Source organism: Mustela erminea, chromosome 8 (genome assembly GCF_009829155.1).
Source record: "Mustela erminea isolate mMusErm1 chromosome 8, mMusErm1.Pri, whole genome shotgun sequence".
In the NCBI taxonomy this organism is placed as follows: Eukaryota; Metazoa; Chordata; class Mammalia; order Carnivora; family Mustelidae; genus Mustela; species Mustela erminea.
The window spans coordinates 111,241,357-111,247,175 of NC_045621.1; the positions used below are offsets into that span (position 1 = coordinate 111,241,357).

The 5,819-nt window shown below is 38.9% G+C and overlaps 1 pseudogene; it reads left to right on the plus strand.

Annotated features, from left to right (window-relative positions):
* The first annotated feature begins 489 nt into the window (after positions 1-489).
* Positions 490-3,603, plus strand: LOC116597108 (annotated as a pseudogene).
* Positions 3,604-5,819: the final 2,216 nt, after the last annotated feature.

Here is a 5,819-nt window from a genome sequence, read left to right on the forward strand (position 1 = left end):
TGTGGCTGTTATCGAAGAGGTTACTGCCTATGTTCTCCTCTAGGATTCTGATGGATTCCTGTGTCACGTTGAGGTCTTTAATCCATTTTGAGTTTATCTTTCTGTACAGTGTAAGAGAATGGTCGAGTTTCATTCTTCTATATAGCTGTCCAGTTTTCCCAGCACCATTTATTGAAGAGACTTTTTTCCACTGTATATTTTTTCCTGTTTTGTCGAAGATTATTTGCCCATAGAGTTGAGGGTCCATACTTGGGCTCTCCACTCTGTTCCACTGGTCTATGTGTCTGTTTTTATGCCAGTACCATGCTGTCTTGGTGATCACAGCTTTGTAGTAAAGCTTGAAATCAGGTAACGTGATGCTGAGGGTGGTAAATCTTGTCAATTGTAGCTTTGGTGAGAAAGGGGATACCATTTTTTAACCTCTAGTCCTGGAACAGGCAGCTACAGGGTCAGCAGCCCATGGTCCTGGTGTGGCTTGTTGGAGCCAGAATGGGCAAGAACAACTTTGTCCTCAAAAAGTCAGGGCTGTACATCCTGATTGCTGTTTTTGATCAGTGTGTGTCAGGCATGAAAGTTGGTGGTTATTTCAACTCCCATGAGCTGAAGTGCCTCCCAGCCACCAAAGAATTTAAAGACAGATGTATTTTTTTCTCTCTCTCAGGAGTCACATTTAAGGAAATCTTTGTTAGGTCACTTGATGACTATAGAGACAACTTCAATGAACACATACAACAAAAAATACACACTTTGCAATGCCATATGAAAAAGCCACAAAGGATCATCTCAGCTACCAACAAGCAAAACCCAGCAATCCCTGATAAGTGGGAGAATTAGATTTCTAGAGTTACCATAATATGATGCTCAGAATGTCCACTTCTTAACAGAAAATTATAAGACAAACAAAGAGATAGAAAAATGAGTATCCACAGAAAATAGAGTTTGACAGAAATAATCCCTGGAGATGCCCATTATTAGAGTTATTAGTCGAAGATGTTACATCAACAGTCTTTTTTTTTTTTTTTAAGATTGTACTTCTTTATTTGACAGAGATCACAAGTAGGTAGAGAGGCAGGCAGAGGGAGACAGGGGGAAGCAGGCTCCCTGCTGAGCAGAGAGCCTGATGTGGGGCTCCATCCCAGGACCCTAGGATCATGATCTGAGTCGAAGACAGAGGCTTAACCCACTGAGTCACCCAGGTGGCCCACACATCAATGTCTTAAATGTGTTTGATGAGCTAAAGGAAATCCATGGACAAAGAACTAAAGGAAATCAGTAAGATGATGTCTGAACAAAATGAGAATATCAGTAAAGAGAGAAGTTATAAAGAGCAACCAAAACCAAAAATTCTGGAGAGGCAAAGTATAATTACTGAAATGAAAAACTCATAAGTGGGATTCAGTAGTAGATTGAGCAAGTAGAAGAAAGGATCACTGAACTTGAAGATTAGACATTAATTATCCAGAAGAGCAGAAAGAAAAACAACATGAAGAAAGTGAATAGTCTAAGGAGCTGAGGACACCACCAAGCACACCAACATATCCATTGTAGGAATCCCAGGAGAAGAGAAAGAGAAAGGGGCAGAAAAAAATTTGAAAAAATAATGGCCCCAAACTTCCCAAGTCTGATGAAAGACACATCCAAGTTCAGCAAACTCCAAACAAGATAAACTTACAGGGATTCACACTAGATACATGACAGTCAAGTTGCTGAAACTCAAAGACAAAGGGAGACTCTTGAAAGCATCAAGAGAGAAGTAACTTCTCATGTACAGGAGATCCTTAACCAGGTTAGGAGCAGATGTCACGTTAGAAACCATAATGGCCAGAAGGCAGTGTAATGGCATTCTTAAAGTCCTAAAATAAAACATGTCACCCAAAAATTCTATATCTAGCAAAACTTCAAGAAAGCTGGAGAAATTAAGACACTTCCAGATACAGAAATGCCGAGGGAGTTCACCAGTGTAGCAACCCTGTAAGAAATGCTAAAATGAGTTCTTCAGGCTGAGATGAAAGGACACTAGAAAGCAACTCAAAAGAATCAGAAAATACTGAACACTAGTAAAGGTAATTTCACAGGTAAATTTAAAACGGATTATTATTGTACTTTTGATTTGCTTTATGTCTTCCCTTTTCCTATATGATTTAAGATTTTTAAAATTTATGTATTGGGCAGAGAGAGAGAGATCACAAGTAGGCAGAGAGGCAGGCAGAGAGAGGGGGAAGCAGGGTCCCCAACAAGCAGAGAGCCCGATGTGGGGCTCAATCCCAGGACCCCGAGATCATGACCCGAGCCAAAGGCAGCGGCCCAACCCACTGAGCCACCCAGGCGTCCCTCCTGTATGATTTAAAATGAAAGTTCACGGAACAATTAGAAATCTATGATAATGGTATACAATGTATAAAGTTATAATCTGTGACCGTAATGACATAAAGAGGGAGGGATGGAGATGTACAGAAGCAGAATATTTATATACTAATGAACTACATTGATATTACCCAAAGCATATTTTCTTTCTTTTTTTTTTTTTTTAAAGATTTTATTTATTTATTTGACAGAGAGAGACACAGCAAGAGAGGGAACACAAGCAGATGAGTAACAGAGGGAGAGGGAGAAGCAGGCTCCCTGCCAAGCAGGGAGTCCGATGTGGGACTCGATCCCAGGACCCTGGGACCATGACATGAGCCAAAGGCAGACTCTTAATGACTGAGCCACCCAGGCGCCCCCGAACAGTTTTTCAATGATACTTACAGAAAGACACCTTCCCTAAAGAAATGCATTATCTATATACAGTCCGTTTGGTATATACTAGATCTTCAGGGAACACTAGAATTACTAGTGAGGAATATATTAAATGGCTCGAGGGTTACTATGGAGCATTTGTTCTATGGCTTCACAGTAAAACTCCTGTAACCACCTACTGTTTCTGCACCTAGGTGTACCTTTAGAGTCGATGATAATGCACAAAACCCACAAACACATCCTGGCAGAACACATCCTGAAGTTGTTTTTGCTTTTGTTTTTTTAAAGAAACCTGAAGATGTGTACTGTTGTGGGGATAACATCAATTGATTTTTTTTTCTTCTTTTGGACAGGCCTCTTTGACAGATGTTATGGAAATATTCAGCTTTACTAGGTATGGTATGACAGTGATTTTTTATAGCTCATGATATGAAGAACAAATAGGTTCCAGAAAACATCTTCCAGTGACCATTCAATTTCTGTTAACTATTCTATCCTTAAATGACTAGTATTTTGCTGCTTCAGTCTTATAAGACTTTAGCTAATGAGATTGAACACATATTAACTACAACACTGTTGAGAGCTTATATGGCTAATGTGAGGTTCCAACCACTTAGAAAAAGCCAACTTCTGTCTTCTAAATCCTTGCCCCATCAGTTTACATAAGTTGCAATGTGCTGGTTTCAACCTATTGTAGAAAGATGCTAAGTGCTGGTGAGGTGGATTGATGGTGAATCTACTGACATACCTGGATTCCCTCCAAAACATAGTCATGAGGATAACGTGAGTTTGCCAAAACTTATGGAAACCTTTAAGGAATGGAAAGAACAGGTAATAGAATGCCTTCCAGTCCTTCAAAACTAAAGGCCTTCAAATAGGAGGGTTTTTAAAAAATTTTTTAAAGATTTTATTTATTTATTTGACAGAGATCACAAGTAGGCAGAGAGGCAGGCAGAGAGAGAGAGGAGGAAGCAGCCTCCCTGCTGAGCAGAGAGTGAGATGTGGGGCTCGATCCCAGGACCCTGGGATCATGACCTGAGCTGAAGGCAGAGGCTTAACCCACTGAGCCACCCAGGTGCCCCTCAAATAGGAGTTTTAATTAAAATCAAACACTTGCACATAAATAGAAACCCCAAATAGACTTATGCTATAGACTTGATGTTTCTGTACCCCCAAAATTCATATGCTAAATACTGACCCCTAATGAGATGATAATAGGAGGCGAAGTCTTTGGGAGATGATTAGGTTATTAGGGTGAACCTCCTGAACAGGATTAGTGTCCTTATAAGACAAGACACCAGAGAGCTTATGTCCTCTCTCTCTATTCTCCCTGGCATGAGGATACAACAAGAAGACCATCATCTGCAAAGCAGAAAGAGTGGCCTCAGCAGACCTTGGGTATGCTAGCACCTTGATTGGACTTCTCAGCCTCCAGACTGTGAGAAATAAATGTTTGTTTATTCTGTGGTATTCTGGTACAGCAGCCTGAACTGGTGAGATTGAATAGGTGAGGAGAAAAATCTCACAACAAAGAAAATCCTAGAACCAGGTGGCTTTACTGGTGAATTCACTGAATGTGGACATAAGAATCAATACCACTTATTTGCAAACTCTAAAGAAGAGTGAATACCTCCAAACTCACTCTATGAGAACAACATTACCCTGATACAAAAACTCTACAAAGGCACTACAAGAAAAAAAACGATAGACAAAAATTCTCTATGACTATAGATGCAAATACTCAAGAAAATAGTAGCAAATAAAATTCAGCAGCCCACAAAAAAGACCATCCCATGATCAAATGGGATTTTTTCCCCCTAAAATGCAAGGATGGTGTGACATATTAAAAAATATGCAGTCAATCACATTAATGAAAGAAAGGGATAAAGGCAACAATCTTCTCAATTGATACAGAAAAAGCATCTGATAAAATATATAAAAACACTCAATAAACCTGAAATAGTAGGGAAATACCTCAACATGACAAAAGCCATATTATGAGTGCAAGGATGGTGTGACATATTAAAAAATATGCAGTCAATCACATTAATGAAAGAAAGGGATAAAGGCAACAATCTTCTCAATTGATACAGAAAAAGCATCTGATAAAATATATAAAAACACTCAATAAACCTGAAATAGTAGGGAAATACCTCAACATGACAAAAGCCATATTATGAAAACCCAGCAGTTAACCTCATACTCACTCATGAAATACTGAAAGCTTTCCCTCCAAGGTCAGGAATAAAGCAAGTGCCAGCTTTCACCACTTTTATTCAACACAGTTCTGGAAGTTCAAACCAGAGAAATAAAGTAAGAGAAATAGAAGGTATCCAAATTGGAAAGGAAGTAACGTTATCTCTGCACATAGAAGACATGGCTTTACATGTAGAAAAACTTCATGATTCCACAAAAAACTGTTAGAGCTAATAAACAAATTCAGCAAACCTATAGCATACAAAATCAATACACAAAAATCACTTATATTTCTGTGCCCTTGCAATGAACAAATAAAATGCAAATTTAGAAAACAATTGCAGGGTGCCTGGGTGGCTCAGTCAGTTGAGTGTCCAACTCTTGATCTGTGCTCAGGTCATGATCTCAGGGTCATGGGATCAAGCCCCACATCTGGCTCTCTGTTCTGCAGGGTCTCTTTTAGAGTCTCTCCCTCTCCAGATTCTGCCCCAGCCCCCAATCATGTGAGCATGTACTCTCTCTCTCTAAATTAAATCAATAAATCTTAAAAAAAGCCCAAATTCTATTTACAATAGCATCAAAAGAATAAAATACTTAGCAATGTAAAATGGTATAGTTGCTATGGAAAATAGTTTGGTGGTTCTCAGAAAGCTAAACACAGAATTATCATATGATTCAGAAATCCCACTCCTAAATATATATCCAAAGTGAAGTAAGGCACTTGGACAGATACTTGTATGCCAGTGTTCATTAAAACATTATTTGCAGTCCAAAAGGTAAAAACAATCCAAGTGTCCATCAACAGGTAAATGGATAAAATGTGATATATACATAGAACAGAATATTACTCAGACATAAAAAGAAATGAAGTTTTGATGCACACT